General features: G+C 52.5%; 9 non-coding genes across 9 annotated transcripts; 3 read left to right on the top strand and 6 right to left on the bottom strand.

Annotated features, from left to right (window-relative positions):
- Positions 1–455: 455 nt before the first annotated feature.
- Positions 456–529, bottom strand: TRNAN-GUU (transfer RNA asparagine (anticodon GUU)). Its single transcript has one exon. It is a non-coding gene; the product is annotated as a tRNA-Asn (tRNA).
- A 1,687-nt stretch (positions 530–2,216) lies between these two features.
- On the top strand, positions 2,217–2,287 carry TRNAG-GCC (transfer RNA glycine (anticodon GCC)). Its single transcript has one exon. It is a non-coding gene; the product is annotated as a tRNA-Gly (tRNA).
- Positions 2,288–2,358: 71 nt separating this feature from the next.
- Positions 2,359–2,430, bottom strand: TRNAW-CCA (transfer RNA tryptophan (anticodon CCA)). The gene has a single exon. It is a non-coding gene; the product is annotated as a tRNA-Trp (tRNA).
- Positions 2,431–4,930: 2,500 nt separating this feature from the next.
- TRNAN-GUU (transfer RNA asparagine (anticodon GUU)) lies at positions 4,931–5,004 on the bottom strand. Its single transcript has one exon. It is a non-coding gene; the product is annotated as a tRNA-Asn (tRNA).
- Positions 5,005–8,954: 3,950 nt separating this feature from the next.
- Positions 8,955–9,025, top strand: TRNAG-GCC (transfer RNA glycine (anticodon GCC)). The gene has a single exon. It is a non-coding gene; the product is annotated as a tRNA-Gly (tRNA).
- A 2,640-nt stretch (positions 9,026–11,665) lies between these two features.
- Positions 11,666–11,739, bottom strand: TRNAN-GUU (transfer RNA asparagine (anticodon GUU)). Its single transcript has one exon. It is a non-coding gene; the product is annotated as a tRNA-Asn (tRNA).
- Positions 11,740–13,441: 1,702 nt separating this feature from the next.
- TRNAG-GCC (transfer RNA glycine (anticodon GCC)) lies at positions 13,442–13,512 on the top strand. The gene has a single exon. It is a non-coding gene; the product is annotated as a tRNA-Gly (tRNA).
- Positions 13,513–13,583: 71 nt separating this feature from the next.
- On the bottom strand, positions 13,584–13,655 carry TRNAW-CCA (transfer RNA tryptophan (anticodon CCA)). The gene has a single exon. It is a non-coding gene; the product is annotated as a tRNA-Trp (tRNA).
- Positions 13,656–16,155: 2,500 nt separating this feature from the next.
- On the bottom strand, positions 16,156–16,229 carry TRNAN-GUU (transfer RNA asparagine (anticodon GUU)). Its single transcript has one exon. It is a non-coding gene; the product is annotated as a tRNA-Asn (tRNA).
- Between the last annotated feature and the right edge of the window lie 1,030 nt (positions 16,230–17,259).

Below are 17,259 nucleotides of genomic sequence, written 5' to 3'. Positions count from 1 at the left end.
CAGTGGTAGAATTCTCGCCTGCCACGCGGAAGGCCCGGGTTCGATTCCCGGCCAATGCAAAGCGCCCTTCTTTTGGCTTTGCTTTAGAAGTCAGAGATATAGACTTGGTGGGCAAAAAAATGTCAAAGAGTGACCCCGACGAGATTTGAACACGCAACCTTCTGATCTGGAGTCAGACGCGCTACCGTTTCGCCACGAGGTCCCTGTGCATGCAGTTCTCAGCCCCGGATCAAGAAATGCTTCTGTGCCTTTTATTGGCCCTCAGTACGCCTGTGGTTAAAGTAGAAGGCTTGGTGGCCCGTTTCCAGTCCTATTGGTGGAAATGACTAGAGGTGAAGAGATGAGAGAAGATAGAAATGTTGAGATAGAGCATGTCACGCAGGCAAAGCGAGAGCTCTAAGAGCAAAGCCAGACAGCTGTGTTTTAATTCAGGACTTGATGTAGGCAAAAGCATACGTCCCTGGGTGGGCTTGAACCACCAACCTTTCGGTTAACAGCCGAACGCGCTAACCGATTGCGCCACAGAGACCAACCACCGCAGTAAGCGTGTTGGGACTCAATATATGTTTTTACCTTTGTGCTCCTGCCTGCAGCTCTAAGGTCCTGGCATAAGACAGGTAGGCTTAGACTCCATTGTGACATGTCTTACTTCTCTTAGAAGAAGGTTCTGAGTTGCCAGGCAGCTTATCTTCTGCTGGGCACACTTTCCTTTGCAGGCTTTCAGGTTGTGAATCCAGCACTGCTTAGGTGTCCATGTCAGACATGAGCAGCTCATTGAGCCCCACTGTGTGTTTTTTGTGGAGATACAACTCTCAGACTAGAGGGAGCAGGCGGGAAGTGGGTGAGACTCACACAGGGTGGGTGGGGCAGTTAAAGGATGTTATCTAATAGTGTAATCGAGGAGTTGGGTTTTTTGTGCACTACACTTTAACCAGCGATTCTTTCTAAAAGGAAATCCCAGGGCAGTACCCGCAATGAGTGGCATCCCCACACCCGAGGTTGCATTGTGGTAGCTGTTCCCTGAGCCCCTAGCCCCTGTCCCCATGTCGCCCTTTCTCCTCGTGTAACTCACCCCAGGTTCGGTGGCTCTGATACTTGCTGCTTCTGCGCGATCATCCCCATGATCTGGGCCTTTATACGAAATGTCATGTAAGATGACTTTATTCAGCACGGCGTTTGTCATTTGCTTGGTTGTCCTGTCACTGTTGGATGTTTTCTTGCGCAGACTACTGTCTAATGGTGGGAAGGCCACGAGACACGTGACTTTTCTCTTTCCTTGTTAGCATAGTTTCCTGCCACTGTCTTGTTGTGCTGCCTGCCTGTGAGACACGTGTCTTGCCCATCTCAGCTCCACTGTGGCATGTTAGATATGTCTTTGAGCAGAGTCCCGGTCCCAGAGCTGCTGCCTTCTCTGCACTCTGGCTTGTAAGACTGCAGGCAAAGGCCCTCCCTGGCCCCTCAGCCAGATAGATACATTTACCTGCAGGGCTCAGCTTTGGTGAAAGATATTGGCGAGAGAGAGGAAAGGGGACGGCCCGTGGTGCACCCCCTATTTTGCATAGAACCACAGCCTCCTGGGAGGGCAGAGACATGAGGGTTCTCAGGGAAAGTCCTCCCAGGAGTGTTGAAGGGCAGGACGTGAAACACAGCAATCCCGGAATGGCCTGGTCTAAGATGCCTGTGCAATAGGCCTGGCCCTAGGCTTCCGGGGCTCTTCCTCGGCAGAGGCCCCAGTGGTATGAGCCCGACCAGGGCTGTAGGGCGCGTTGGGAGCGCGTTAGGGACGCGAAAGAGGGCGCAGGGCGCAGAACTCTGCCCGTTTCTCCCCAGGATTTTGGGGAGGACAGGGAATCTGGCCAGGTCAGTGACTAGGCTTTCCCAGAAGGAAAGTCCAGTGACAGTGGCATGTTGTGAAACACAAGATTGCTGGTGGTCTGGAGGGTGCTTTCTGTCAGCCACTTCTCCCGGGAGCAGCCAGAGAGCAGGCTGATGTCGTGCTCTGTCAAGCACAACACTGGCCCCAAACCACTGTCCTTAGCAAAAGCAGAAACATTCATAGTTTCAGTCTCCTGCATCTGATTCCTGCCATCAGCATGTGAACGTTTGGCAGTCCAAGGCTTGCCATGCAAACTTTGTTCATAGGTGTCCCATGCGAATGCATGGGCCTCATCACTACTGTCTACGGCAGGGCTCTCTGCTCAGCCTATGTAAGTCAAGCATTGGTGGTTCAGTGGTAGAATTCTCGCCTGCCACGCGGGAGGCCCGGGTTCGATTCCCGGCCAATGCAAAGCGCCCTTCTTTTGGCTTTGCTTTAGAAGTCAGAGATATAGACTTGGTGGGGAAAAAAATGTCAAAGAGTGACCCCGACGTGATTTGAACACGCAACCTTCTGATCTGGAGTCAGACGCGCTACCGTTGCGCCACGAGGTCCCTGTGCATGCAGTTCTCAGCCCCGGATCAAGAAATGCTTCTGTGCCTTTTATTGGCCCTCAGTACGCCTGTGGTTAAAGTAGAAGGCTTGGTGGCCCGTTTCCAGTCCTATTGGTGGAAATGACTAGAGGTGAAGAGATGAGAGAAGATAGAAATGTTGAGATAGAGCATGTCACGCAGGCAAAGCGAGAGCTCTAAGAGCAAAGCCAGACAGCTGTGTTTTAATTCAGGACTTGATGTAGGCAAAAGCATACGTCCCTGGGTGGGCTTGAACCACCAACCTTTCGTTTAACAGCCGAACGCGCTAACCGATTGCGCCACAGAGACCAACCACCACAGTGAGCGTGTTGGGACTCAATATTTGTTTTTACCTTTGTGCTCCTGCCTGCAGCTCTAAGGTCCTGGCATAAGACAGGTAGGCTTAGACTCCATTGTGACATGTCTTACTTCTCTTAGAAGAAGGTTCTGAGTTGCCAGGCAGCTTATCTTCTGCCGGGCACACTTTCCTTTGCAGGCTTTCAGGTTGTGAATCCAGCACTGCTTAGGTGTCCATGTCAGACATGAGCAGCTCATTGAGCCCCACTGTGTGTTTTTTGTGGAGATACAACTCTCAGACTAGAGGGAGCAGGCGGGAAGTGGGTGAGACTCACACAGGGTGGGTGGGGCAGTTAAAGGATGTTATCTAATAGTGTAATCGAGGAGTTGGGTTTTTTGTGCACTACACTTTAACCAGCGATTCTTTCTAAAAGGAAATCCCAGGGCAGTACCCGCAATGAGTGGCATCCCCACACCCGAGGTTGCATTGTGGTAGCTGTTCCCTGAGCCCATAGCCCCTGTCCCCATGTCGCCCTTTCTCCTCGTGTAACTCACCCCAGGTTCGGTGGCTCTGATACTTGCTGCTTCTGCTGCGCGATCATCCCCATGATCTGGGCCTTTGTACGAAATGTCATGTAAGATGACTTTATTCAGCACGGCGTTTGTCATTTGCTTGGTTGTCCTGTCACTGTTGGATGTTTTCTTGCGCAGACTACTGTCTAATGGTGGGAAGGCCACGAGACACGTGACTTTTCTCTTTCCTTGTTAGCATAGTTTCCTGCCACTGTCTTGGTGTGCTGCCAGCCTGTGAGACACGTGTCTTCCCCATCTCAGCTCCACTGTGGCATGTTAGATATGTCTTTGAGCAGAGTCCCGGTCCCAGAGCTGCTGCCTTCTCTGCACTCTGGCTTGTAAGACTGCAGGCAAAGGCCCTCCCTGGCCCCTCAGCCAGATAGATACATTTACCTGCAGGGCTCAGTTTTGGTGAAAGATATTGGCGAGAGAGAGGAAAGGGGACGGCCCGTGGTGCACCCCCTATTTTGCATAGAACCACAGCCTCCTGGGAGGGCAGAGACATGAGGGTTCTCAGGGAAAGCCCTCCCAGGAGTGTTGAAGGGCAGGACGTGAAACACAGCAATCCCGGAATGGCCTGGTCTAAGATGCCTGTGCAATAGGCCTGGCCCTAGGCTTCCGGGGCTCTTCCTCGGCAGAGGCCCCAGTGGTATGAGCCCGACCAGGGCTGTGCCCGACCAGGGCTGTAGGGCGCGTTGGGAGCGCATTAGGGACGCGAAAGAGGGCGCAGGGTGCAGACCTCTGCCCGTTTCTCCCCAGGATTTTGGGGAGGACAGGGAATCTGGCCAGGTCAGTGACTAGGCTTTCCCAGAAGGAAAGTCCAGTGACAGTGGCATGTTGTGAAACACAAGATTGCTGGTGGTCTGGAGGGTGCTTTCTGTCAGCCACTTCTCCCGGGAGCAGCCAGAGAGCAGGCTGATGTCGTGCTCTGTCAAGCACAACACTGGCCCCAAACCACTGTCCTTAGCAAAAGCAGAAACATTCATAGTTTCAGTCTCCTGCATCTGATTCCTGCCATCAGCATGTGAACGTTTGGCAGTCCAAGGCTTGCCATGCAAACTTTGTTCATAGGTGTCCCATGCGAATGCATGGGCCTCATCACTACTGTCTACGGCAGGGCTCTCTGCTCAGCTTATGTAAGTGAAGCATTGGTGGTTCAGTGGTAGAATTCTCGCCTGCCACGCGGAAGGCCCGGGTTCGATTCCCGGCCAATGCAAAGCGCCCTTCTTTTGGCTTTGCTTTAGAAGTCAGAGATATAGACTTGGTGGGCAAAAAAATGTCAAAGAGTGACCCCGACGTGATTTGAACACGCAACCTTCTGATCTGGAGTCAGACGCGCTACCGTTGCACCACGAGGTCCCTGTGCATGCAGTTCTCAGCCCCGGATCAAGAAATGCTTCTGTGCCTTTTATTGGCCCTCAGTACGCCTGTGGTTAAAGTAGAAGGCTTGGTGGCCCGTTTCCAGTCCTATTGGTGGAAATGACTAGAGGTGAAGAGATGAGAGAAGATAGAAATGTTGAGATAGAGCATGTCACGCAGGCAAAGCGAGAGCTCTAAGAGCAAAGCCAGACAGCTGTGTTTTAATTCAGGACTTGATGTAGGCAAAAGCATACGTCCCTGGGTGGGCTTGAACCACCAACCTTTCGGTTAACAGCCGAACGCGCTAACCGATTGCGCCACAGAGACCAACCACTGCAGTAAGCGTGTTGGGACTCAATATATGTTTTTACCTTTGTGCTCCTGCCTGCAGCTCTAAGGTCCTGGCATAAGACAGGTAGGCTTAGACTCCATTGTGACATGTCTTACTTCTCTTAGAAGAAGGTTCTGAGTTGCCAGGCAGCTTATCTTCTGCTGGGCACACTTTCCTTTGCAGGCTTTCAGGTTGTGAATCCAGCACTGCTTAGGTGTCCATGTCAGACATGAGCAGCTCATTGAGCCCCACTGTGTGTTTTTTGTGGAGATACAACTCTCAGACTAGAGGGAGCAGGCGGGAAGTGGGTGAGACTCACACAGGGTGGGTGGGGCAGTTAAAGGATGTTATCTAATAGTGTAATCGAGGAGTTGGGTTTTTTGTGCACTACACTTTAACCAGCGATTCTTTCTAAAAGGAAATCCCAGGGCAGTACCCGCAATGAGTGGCATCCCCACACCCGAGGTTGCATTGTGGTAGCTGTTCCCTGAGCCCCTAGCCCCTGTCCCCATGTCGCCCTTTCTCCTCGTGTAACTCACCTCAGGTTCGGTGGCTCTGATACTTGCTGCTTCTGCGCGATCATCCCCATGATCTGGGCCTTTGTACGAAATGTCATGTAAGATGACTTTATTCAGCACGGCGTTTGTCATTTGCTTGGTTGTCCTGTCACTGTTGGATGTTTTCTTGCGCAGACTACTGTCTAATGGTGGGAAGGCCACGAGACACGTGACTTTTCTCTTTCCTTGTTAGCATAGTTTCCTGCCACTGTCTTGGTGTGCTGCCAGCCTGTGAGACACGTGTCTTGCCCATCTCAGCTCCACTGTGGCATGTTAGATATGTCTTTGAGCAGAGTCCCGGTCCCAGAGCTGCTGCCTTCTCTGCACTCTGGCTTGTAAGACTGCAGGCAAAGGCCCTCCCTGGCCCCTCAGCCAGATAGATACATTTACCTGCAGGGCTCAGTTTTGGTGAAAGATATTGGCGAGAGAGAGGAAAGGGGACGGCCCGTGGTGCACCCCCTATTTTGCATAGAACCACAGCCTCCTGGGAGGGCAGAGACATGAGGGTTCTCAGGGAAAGCCCTCCCAGGAGTGTTGAAGGGCAGGACGTGAAACACAGCAATCCCGGAATGGCCTGGTCTAAGATGCCTGTGCAATAGGCCTGGCCCTAGGCTTCCGGGGCTCTTCCTCGGCAGAGGCCCCAGTGGTATGAGCCCGACCAGGGCTGTGCCCGACCAGGGCTGTAGGGCGCGTTGGGAGCGCATTAGGGACGCGAAAGAGGGCGCAGGGCGCAGAACTCTGCCCGTTTCTCCCCAGGATTTTGGGGAGGACAGGGAATCTGGCCAGGTCAGTGACTAGGCTTTCCCAGAAGGAAAGTCCAGTGACAGTGGCATGTTGTGAAACACAAGATTGCTGGTGGTCTGGAGGGTGCTTTCTGTCAGCCACTTCTCCCGGGAGCAGCCAGAGAGCAGGCTGATGTCGTGCTCTGTCAAGCACAACACTGGCCCCAAACCACTGTCCTTAGCAAAAGCAGAAACATTCATAGTTTCAGTCTCCTGCATCTGATTCCTGCCATCAGCATGTGAACGTTTGGCAGTCCAAGGCTTGCCATGCAAACTTTGTTCATAGGTGTCCCATGCGAATGCATGGGCCTCATCACTACTGTCTACGGCAGGGCTCTCTGCTCAGCCTATGTAAGTGAAGCATTGGTGGTTCAGTGGTAGAATTCTCGCCTGCCACGCGGAAGGCCCGGGTTCGATTCCCGGCCAATGCAAAGCGCCCTTCTTTTGGCTTTGCTTTAGAAGTCAGAGATATAGACTTGGTGGGCAAAAAAATGTCAAAGAGTGACCCCGACGTGATTTGAACACGCAACCTTCTGATCTGGAGTCAGACGCGCTACCGTTTCGCCACGAGGTCCCTGTGCATGCAGTTCTCAGCCCCGGATCAAGAAATGCTTCTGTGCCTTTTATTGGCCCTCAGTACGCCTGTGGTTAAAGTAGAAGGCTTGGTGGCCCGTTTCCAGTCCTATTGGTGGAAATGACTAGAGGTGAAGAGATGAGAGAAGATAGAAATGTTGAGATAGAGCATGTCACGCAGGCAAAGCGAGAGCTCTAAGAGCAAAGCCAGACAGCTGTGTTTTAATTCAGGACTTGATGTAGGCAAAAGCATACGTCCCTGGGTGGGCTTGAACCACCAACCTTTCGGTTAAGATCTGAACGTGCTAACCAATTGCCCCACAGAGACCAACCACCGCAATGAGCGTGTTGGGACTCAATATATGTTTTTACCTTTGTGCTCCTGCCTGCAGCTCTAAGGTCCTGGCATAAGACAGGTAGGCTTAGACTCCATTGTGACATGTCTTACTTCTCTTAGAAGAAGGTTCTGAGTTGCCAGGCAGCTTATCTTCTGCCGGGCACACTTTCCTTTGCAGGCTTTCAGGTTGTGAATCCAGCACTGCTTAGGTGTCCATGTCAGACATGAGCAGCTCATTGAGCCCCACTGTGTGTTTTTTGTGGAGATACAACTCTCAGACTAGAGGGAGCAGGCGGGAAGTGGGTGAGACTCACACAGGGTGGGTGGGGCAGTTAGAGGATGTTATCTAATAGTGTAATCGAGGAGTTGGGTTTTTTGTGCACTACACTTTAACCAGTGATTCTTTCTAAAAGGAAATCCCAGGGCAGTACCCGCAATGAGTGGCATCCCCACACCCGAGGTTGCATTGTGGTAGCTGTTCCCTGAGCCCATAGCCCCTGTCCCCATGTCGCCCTTTCTCCTCGTGTAACTCACCCCAGGTTCGGTGGCTCTGATACTTGCTGCTTCTGCTGCGCGATCATCCCCATGATCTGGGCCTTTGTACGAAATGTCATGTAAGATGACTTTATTCAGCACGGCGTTTGTCATTTGCTTGGTTGTCCTGTCACTGTTGGATGTTTTCTTGCGCAGACTACTGTCTAATGGTGGGAAGGCCACGAGACACGTGACTTTTCTCTTTCCTTGTTAGCATAGTTTCCTGCCACTGTCTTGGTGTGCTGCCAGCCTGTGAGACACGTGTCTTGCCCATCTCAGCTCCACTGTGGCATGTTAGATATGTCTTTGAGCAGAGTCCCGGTCCCAGAGCTGCTGCCTTCTCTGCACTCTGGCTTGTAAGACTGCAGGCAAAGGCCCTCCCTGGCCCCTCAGCCAGATAGATACATTTACCTGCAGGGCTCAGTTTTGGTGAAAGATATTGGCGAGAGAGAGGAAAGGGGACGGCCCGTGGTGCACCCCCTATTTTGCATAGAACCACAGCCTCCTGGGAGGGCAGAGACATGAGGGTTCTCAGGGAAAGCCCTCCCAGGAGTGTTGAAGGGCAGGACGTGAAACACAGCAATCCCGGAATGGCCTGCTCTAAGATGCCTGTGCAATAGGCCTGGCCCTAGGCTTCCGGGGCTCTTCCTCGTCAGAGGCCCCAGTGGTATGAGCCCGACCAGGGCTGTGCCCGACCAGGGCTGTAGGGCGCGTTGGGAGCGCATTAGGGACGCGAAAGAGGGCGCAGGGCGCAGAACTCTGCCCGTTTCTCCCCAGGATTTTGGGGAGGACAGGGAATCTGGCCAGGTCAGTGACTAGGCTTTCCCAGAAGGAAAGTCCAGTGACAGTGGCATGTTGTGAAACACAAGATTGCTGGTGGTCTGGAGGGTGCTTTCTGTCAGCCACTTCTCCCGGGAGCAGCCAGAGAGCAGGCTGATGTCGTGCTCTGTCAAGCACAACACTGGCCCCAAACCACTGTCCTTAGCAAAAGCAGAAACATTCATAGTTTCAGTCTCCTGCATCTGATTCCTGCCATCAGCATGTGAACGTTTGGCAGTCCAAGGCTTGCCATGCAAACTTTGTTCATAGGTGTCCCATGCGAATGCATGGGCCTCATCACTACTGTCTACGGCAGGGCTCTCTGCTCAGCTTATGTAAGTGAAGCATTGGTGGTTCAGTGGTAGAATTCTCGCCTGCCACGCGGGAGGCCCGGGTTCGATTCCCGGCCAATGCAAAGCGCCCTTCTTTTGGCTTTGCTTTAGAAGTCAGAGATATATACTTGGTGGGGAAAAAAATGTCAAAGAGTGACCCCGTCGTGATTTGAACACGCAACCTTCTGATCTGGAGTCAGACGCGCTACCGTTTCGCCACGAGGTCCCTGTGCATGCAGTTCTCAGCCCCGGATCAAGAAATGCTTCTGTGCCTTTTATTGGCCCTCAGTACGCCTGTGGTTAAAGTAGAAGGCTTGGTGGCCCGTTTCCAGTCCTATTGGTGGAAATGACTAGAGGTGAAGAGATGAGAGAAGATAGAAATGTTGAGATAGAGCATGTCACGCAGGCAAAGCGAGAGCTCTAAGAGCAAAGCCAGACAGCTGTGTTTTAATTCAGGACTTGATGTAGGCAAAAGCATACGTCCCTGGGTGGGCTTGAACCACCAACCTTTCGGTTAACAGCCGAACGCGCTAACCGATTGCTCCACAGAGACCAACCACTGCAGTAAGCGTGTTGGGACTCAATATATGTTTTTACCTTTGTGCTCCTGCCTGCAGCTCTAAGGTCCTGGCATAAGACAGGTAGGCTTAGACTCCATTGTGACATGTCTTACTTCTCTTAGAAGAAGGTTCTGAGTTGCCAGGCAGCTTATCTTCTGCTGGGCACACTTTCCTTTGCAGGCTTTCAGGTTGTGAATCCAGCACTGCTTAGGTGTCCATGTCAGACATGAGCAGCTCATTGAGCCCCACTGTGTGTTTTTTGTGGAGATACAACTCTCAGACTAGAGGGAGCAGGCGGGAAGTGGGTGAGACTCACACAGGGTGGGTGGGGCAGTTAAAGGATGTTATCTAATAGTGTAATCGAGGAGTTGGGTTTTTTGTGCACTACACTTTAACCAGCGATTCTTTCTAAAAGGAAATCCCAGGGCAGTACCCGCAATGAGTGACATCCCCACACCCGAGGTTGCATTGTGGTAGCTGTTCCCTGAGCCCCTAGCCCCTGTCCCCATGTCGCCCTTTCTCCTCGTGTAACTCACCTCAGGTTCGGTGGCTCTGATACTTGCTGCTTCTGCGCGATCATCCCCATGATCTGGGCCTTTGTACGAAATGTCATGTAAGATGACTTTATTCAGCACGGCGTTTGTCATTTGCTTGGTTGTCCTGTCACTGTTGGATGTTTTCTTGCGCAGACTACTGTCTAATGGTGGGAAGGCCACGAGACACGTGACTTTTCTCTTTCCTTGTTAGCATAGTTTCCTGCCACTGTCTTGGTGTGCTGCCAGCCTGTGAGACACGTGTCTTGCCCATCTCAGCTCCACTGTGGCATGTTAGATATGTCTTTGAGCAGAGTCCCGGTCCCAGAGCTGCTGCCTTCTCTGCACTCTGGCTTGTAAGACTGCAGGCAAAGGCCCTCCCTGGCCCCTCAGCCAGATAGATACATTTACCTGCAGGGCTCAGCTTTGGTGAAAGATATTGGCGAGAGAGAGGAAAGGGGACGGCCCGTGGTGCACCCCCTATTTTGCATAGAACCACAGCCTCCTGGGAGGGCAGAGACATGAGGGTTCTCAGGGAAAGCCCTCCCAGGAGTGTTGAAGGGCAGGACGTGAAACACAGCAATCCCGGAATGGCCTGGTCTAAGATGCCTGTGCAATAGGCCTGGCCCTAGGCTTCCGGGGCTCTTCCTCGGCAGAGGCCCCAGTGGTATGAGCCCGACCAGGGCTGTGCCCGACCAGGGCTGTAGGGCGCGTTGGGAGCGCATTAGGGACGCGAAAGAGGGCGCAGGGCGCAGAACTCTGCCCGTTTCTCCCCAGGATTTTGGGGAGGACAGGGAATCTGGCCAGGTCAGTGACTAGGCTTTCCCAGAAGGAAAGTCCAGTGACAGTGGCATGTTGTGAAACACAAGATTGCTGGTGGTCTGGAGGGTGCTTTCTGTCAGCCACTTCTCCCGGGAGCAGCCAGAGAGCAGGCTGATGTCGTGCTCTGTCAAGCACAACACTGGCCCCAAACCACTGTCCTTAGCAAAAGCAGAAACATTCATAGTTTCAGTCTCCTGCATCTGATTCCTGCCATCAGCATGTGAACGTTTGGCAGTCCAAGGCTTGCCATGCAAACTTTGTTCATAGGTGTCCCATGCGAATGCATGGGCCTCATCACTACTGTCTACGGCAGGGCTCTCTGCTCAGCCTATGTAAGTGAAGCATTGGTGGTTCAGTGGTAGAATTCTCGCCTGCCACGCGGAAGGCCCGGGTTCGATTCCCGGCCAATGCAAAGCGCCCTTCTTTTGGCTTTGCTTTAGAAGTCAGAGATATAGACTTGGTGGGCAAAAAAATGTCAAAGAGTGACCCCGACGAGATTTGAACACGCAACCTTCTGATCTGGAGTCAGACGCGCTACCGTTTCGCCACGAGGTCCCTGTGCATGCAGTTCTCAGCCCCGGATCAAGAAATGCTTCTGTGCCTTTTATTGGCCCTCAGTACGCCTGTGGTTAAAGTAGAAGGCTTGGTGGCCCGTTTCCAGTCCTATTGGTGGAAATGACTAGAGGTGAAGAGATGAGAGAAGATAGAAATGTTGAGATAGAGCATGTCACGCAGGCAAAGCGAGAGCTCTAAGAGCAAAGCCAGACAGCTGTGTTTTAATTCAGGACTTGATGTAGGCAAAAGCATACGTCCCTGGGTGGGCTTGAACCACCAACCTTTCGGTTAACAGCCGAACGCGCTAACCGATTGCGCCACAGAGACCAACCACCGCAGTAAGCGTGTTGGGACTCAATATATGTTTTTACCTTTGTGCTCCTGCCTGCAGCTCTAAGGTCCTGGCATAAGACAGGTAGGCTTAGACTCCATTGTGACATGTCTTACTTCTCTTAGAAGAAGGTTCTGAGTTGCCAGGCAGCTTATCTTCTGCTGGGCACACTTTCCTTTGCAGGCTTTCAGGTTGTGAATCCAGCACTGCTTAGGTGTCCATGTCAGACATGAGCAGCTCATTGAGCCCCACTGTGTGTTTTTTGTGGAGATACAACTCTCAGACTAGAGGGAGCAGGCGGGAAGTGGGTGAGACTCACACAGGGTGGGTGGGGCAGTTAAAGGATGTTATCTAATAGTGTAATCGAGGAGTTGGGTTTTTTGTGCACTACACTTTAACCAGCGATTCTTTCTAAAAGGAAATCCCAGGGCAGTACCCGCAATGAGTGGCATCCCCACACCCGAGGTTGCATTGTGGTAGCTGTTCCCTGAGCCCCTAGCCCCTGTCCCCATGTCGCCCTTTCTCCTCGTGTAACTCACCCCAGGTTCGGTGGCTCTGATACTTGCTGCTTCTGCGCGATCATCCCCATGATCTGGGCCTTTATACGAAATGTCATGTAAGATGACTTTATTCAGCACGGCGTTTGTCATTTGCTTGGTTGTCCTGTCACTGTTGGATGTTTTCTTGCGCAGACTACTGTCTAATGGTGGGAAGGCCACGAGACACGTGACTTTTCTCTTTCCTTGTTAGCATAGTTTCCTGCCACTGTCTTGTTGTGCTGCCTGCCTGTGAGACACGTGTCTTGCCCATCTCAGCTCCACTGTGGCATGTTAGATATGTCTTTGAGCAGAGTCCCGGTCCCAGAGCTGCTGCCTTCTCTGCACTCTGGCTTGTAAGACTGCAGGCAAAGGCCCTCCCTGGCCCCTCAGCCAGATAGATACATTTACCTGCAGGGCTCAGCTTTGGTGAAAGATATTGGCGAGAGAGAGGAAAGGGGACGGCCCGTGGTGCACCCCCTATTTTGCATAGAACCACAGCCTCCTGGGAGGGCAGAGACATGAGGGTTCTCAGGGAAAGTCCTCCCAGGAGTGTTGAAGGGCAGGACGTGAAACACAGCAATCCCGGAATGGCCTGGTCTAAGATGCCTGTGCAATAGGCCTGGCCCTAGGCTTCCGGGGCTCTTCCTCGGCAGAGGCCCCAGTGGTATGAGCCCGACCAGGGCTGTGCCTGACCAGGGCTGTAGGGCGCGTTGGGAGCGCGTTAGGGACGCGAAAGAGGGCGCAGGGCGCAGAACTCTGCCCGTTTCTCCCCAGGATTTTGGGGAGGACAGGGAATCTGGCCAGGTCAGTGACTAGGCTTTCCCAGAAGGAAAGTCCAGTGACAGTGGCATGTTGTGAAACACAAGATTGCTGGTGGTCTGGAGGGTGCTTTCTGTCAGCCACTTCTCCCGGGAGCAGCCAGAGAGCAGGCTGATGTCGTGCTCTGTCAAGCACAACACTGGCCCCAAACCACTGTCCTTAGCAAAAGCAGAAACATTCATAGTTTCAGTCTCCTGCATCTGATTCCTGCCATCAGCATGTGAACGTTTGGCAGTCCAAGGCTTGCCATGCAAACTTTGTTCATAGGTGTCCCATGCGAATGCATGGGCCTCATCACTACTGTCTACGGCAGGGTCTCTGCTCAGCCTATGTAAGTCAAGCATTGGTGGTTCAGTGGTAGAATTCTCGCCTGCCACGCGGGAGGCCCGGGTTCGATTCCCGGCCAATGCAAAGCGCCCTTCTTTTGGCTTTGCTTTAGAAGTCAGAGATATAGACTTGGTGGGGAAAAAAATGTCAAAGAGTGACCCCGACGTGATTTGAACACGCAACCTTCTGATCTGGAGTCAGACGCGCTACCGTTGCGCCACGAGGTCCCTGTGCATGCAGTTCTCAGCCCCGGATCAAGAAATGCTTCTGTGCCTTTTATTGGCCCTCAGTACGCCTGTGGTTAAAGTAGAAGGCTTGGTGGCCCGTTTCCAGTCCTATTGGTGGAAATGACTAGAGGTGAAGAGATGAGAGAAGATAGAAATGTTGAGATAGAGCATGTCACGCAGGCAAAGCGAGAGCTCTAAGAGCAAAGCCAGACAGCTGTGTTTTAATTCAGGACTTGATGTAGGCAAAAGCATACGTCCCTGGGTGGGCTTGAACCACCAACCTTTCGTTTAACAGCCGAACGCGCTAACCGATTGCGCCACAGAGACCAACCACCACAGTGAGCGTGTTGGGACTCAATATTTGTTTTTACCTTTGTGCTCCTGCCTGCAGCTCTAAGGTCCTGGCATAAGACAGGTAGGCTTAGACTCCATTGTGACATGTCTTACTTCTCTTAGAAGAAGGTTCTGAGTTGCCAGGCAGCTTATCTTCTGCCGGGCACACTTTCCTTTGCAGGCTTTCAGGTTGTGAATCCAGCACTGCTTAGGTGTCCATGTCAGACATGAGCAGCTCATTGAGCCCCACTGTGTGTTTTTTGTGGAGATACAACTCTCAGACTAGAGGGAGCAGGCGGGAAGTGGGTGAGACTCACACAGGGTGGGTGGGGCAGTTAAAGGATGTTATCTAATAGTGTAATCGAGGAGTTGGGTTTTTTGTGCACTACACTTTAACCAGCGATTCTTTCTAAAAGGAAATCCCAGGGCAGTACCCGCAATGAGTGGCATCCCCACACCCGAGGTTGCATTGTGGTAGCTGTTCCCTGAGCCCATAGCCCCTGTCCCCATGTCGCCCTTTCTCCTCGTGTAACTCACCCCAGGTTCGGTGGCTCTGATACTTGCTGCTTCTGCTGCGCGATCATCCCCATGATCTGGGCCTTTGTACGAAATGTCATGTAAGATGACTTTATTCAGCACGGCGTTTGTCATTTGCTTGGTTGTCCTGTCACTGTTGGATGTTTTCTTGCGCAGACTACTGTCTAATGGTGGGAAGGCCACGAGACACGTGACTTTTCTCTTTCCTTGTTAGCATAGTTTCCTGCCACTGTCTTGGTGTGCTGCCAGCCTGTGAGACACGTGTCTTCCCCATCTCAGCTCCACTGTGGCATGTTAGATATGTCTTTGAGCAGAGTCCCGGTCCCAGAGCTGCTGCCTTCTCTGCACTCTGGCTTGTAAGACTGCAGGCAAAGGCCCTCCCTGGCCCCTCAGCCAGATAGATACATTTACCTGCAGGGCTCAGTTTTGGTGAAAGATATTGGCGAGAGAGAGGAAAGGGGACGGCCCGTGGTGCACCCCCTATTTTGCATAGAACCACAGCCTCCTGGGAGGGCAGAGACATGAGGGTTCTCAGGGAAAGCCCTCCCAGGAGTGTTGAAGGGCAGGACGTGAAACACAGCAATCCCGGAATGGCCTGGTCTAAGATGCCTGTGCAATAGGCCTGGCCCTAGGCTTCCGGGGCTCTTCCTCGGCAGAGGCCCCAGTGGTATGAGCCCGACCAGGGCTGTGCCCGACCAGGGCTGTAGGGCGCGTTGGGAGCGCATTAGGGACGCGAAAGAGGGCGCAGGGTGCAGACCTCTGCCCGTTTCTCCCCAGGATTTTGGGGAGGACAGGGAATCTGGCCAGGTCAGTGACTAGGCTTTCCCAGAAGGAAAGTCCAGTGACAGTGGCATGTTGTGAAACACAAGATTGCTGGTGGTCTGGAGGGTGCTTTCTGTCAGCCACTTCTCCCGGGAGCAGCCAGAGAGCAGGCTGATGTCGTGCTCTGTCAAGCACAACACTGGCCCCAAACCACTGTCCTTAGCAAAAGCAGAAACATTCATAGTTTCAGTCTCCTGCATCTGATTCCTGCCATCAGCATGTGAACGTTTGGCAGTCCAAGGCTTGCCATGCAAACTTTGTTCATAGGTGTCCCATGCGAATGCATGGGCCTCATCACTACTGTCTACGGCAGGGCTCTCTGCTCAGCTTATGTAAGTGAAGCATTGGTGGTTCAGTGGTAGAATTCTCGCCTGCCACGCGGAAGGCCCGGGTTCGATTCCCGGCCAATGCAAAGCGCCCTTCTTTTGGCTTTGCTTTAGAAGTCAGAGATATAGACTTGGTGGGCAAAAAAATGTCAAAGAGTGACCCCGACGTGATTTGAACACGCAACCTTCTGATCTGGAGTCAGACGCGCTACCGTTGCACCACGAGGTCCCTGTGCATGCAGTTCTCAGCCCCGGATCAAGAAATGCTTCTGTGCCTTTTATTGGCCCTCAGTACGCCTGTGGTTAAAGTAGAAGGCTTGGTGGCCCGTTTCCAGTCCTATTGGTGGAAATGACTAGAGGTGAAGAGATGAGAGAAGATAGAAATGTTGAGATAGAGCATGTCACGCAGGCAAAGCGAGAGCTCTAAGAGCAAAGCCAGACAGCTGTGTTTTAATTCAGGACTTGATGTAGGCAAAAGCATACGTCCCTGGGTGGGCTTGAACCACCAACCTTTCGGTTAACAGCCGAATGCGCTAACCGATTGCGCCACAGAGACCAACCACTGCAGTAAGCGTGTTGGGACTCAATATATGTTTTTACCTTTGTGCTCCTGCCTGCAGCTCTAAGGTCCTGGCATAAGACAGGTAGGCTTAGACTCCATTGTGACATGTCTTACTTCTCTTAGAAGAAGGTTCTGAGTTGCCAGGCAGCTTATCTTCTGCTGGGCACACTTTCCTTTGCAGGCTTTCAGGTTGTGAATCCAGCACTGCTTAGGTGTCCATGTCAGACATGAGCAGCTCATTGAGCCCCACTGTGTGTTTTTTGTGGAGATACAACTCTCAGACTAGAGGGAGCAGGCGGGAAGTGGGTGAGACTCACACAGGGTGGGTGGGGCAGTTAAAGGATGTTATCTAATAGTGTAATCGAGGAGTTGGGTTTTTTGTGCACTACACTTTAACCAGCGATTCTTTCTAAAAGGAAATCCCAGGGCAGTACCCGCAATGAGTGGCATCCCCACACCCGAGGTTGCATTGTGGTAGCTGTTCCCTGAGCCCCTAGCCCCTGTCCCCATGTCGCCCTTTCTCCTCGTGTAACTCACCTCAGGTTCGGTGGCTCTGATACTTGCTGCTTCTGCGCGATCATCCCCATGATCTGGGCCTTTGTACGAAATGTCATGTAAGATGACTTTATTCAGCACGGCGTTTGTCATTTGCTTGGTTGTCCTGTCACTGTTGGATGTTTTCTTGCGCAGACTACTGTCTAATGGTGGGAAGGCCACGAGACACGTGACTTTTCTCTTTCCTTGTTAGCATAGTTTCCTGCCACTGTCTTGGTGTGCTGCCAGCCTGTGAGACACGTGTCTTGCCCATCTCAGCTCCACTGTGGCATGTTAGATATGTCTTTGAGCAGAGTCCCGGTCCCAGAGCTGCTGCCTTCTCTGCACTCTGGCTTGTAAGACTGCAGGCAAAGGCCCTCCCTGGCCCCTCAGCCAGATAGATACATTTACCTGCAGGGCTCAGTTTTGGTGAAAGATATTGGCGAGAGAGAGGAAAGGGGACGGCCCGTGGTGCACCCCCTATTTTGCA

The sequence above is a fragment of the Pleurodeles waltl genome, chromosome 4_1 (genome assembly GCF_031143425.1).
Source record: "Pleurodeles waltl isolate 20211129_DDA chromosome 4_1, aPleWal1.hap1.20221129, whole genome shotgun sequence".
Classification (NCBI taxonomy): domain Eukaryota; kingdom Metazoa; phylum Chordata; class Amphibia; order Caudata; family Salamandridae; genus Pleurodeles; species Pleurodeles waltl.
The sequence above is the reverse complement of the archived record's forward strand: the minus strand, read 5'-3'. Positions and strand labels throughout refer to the sequence as shown.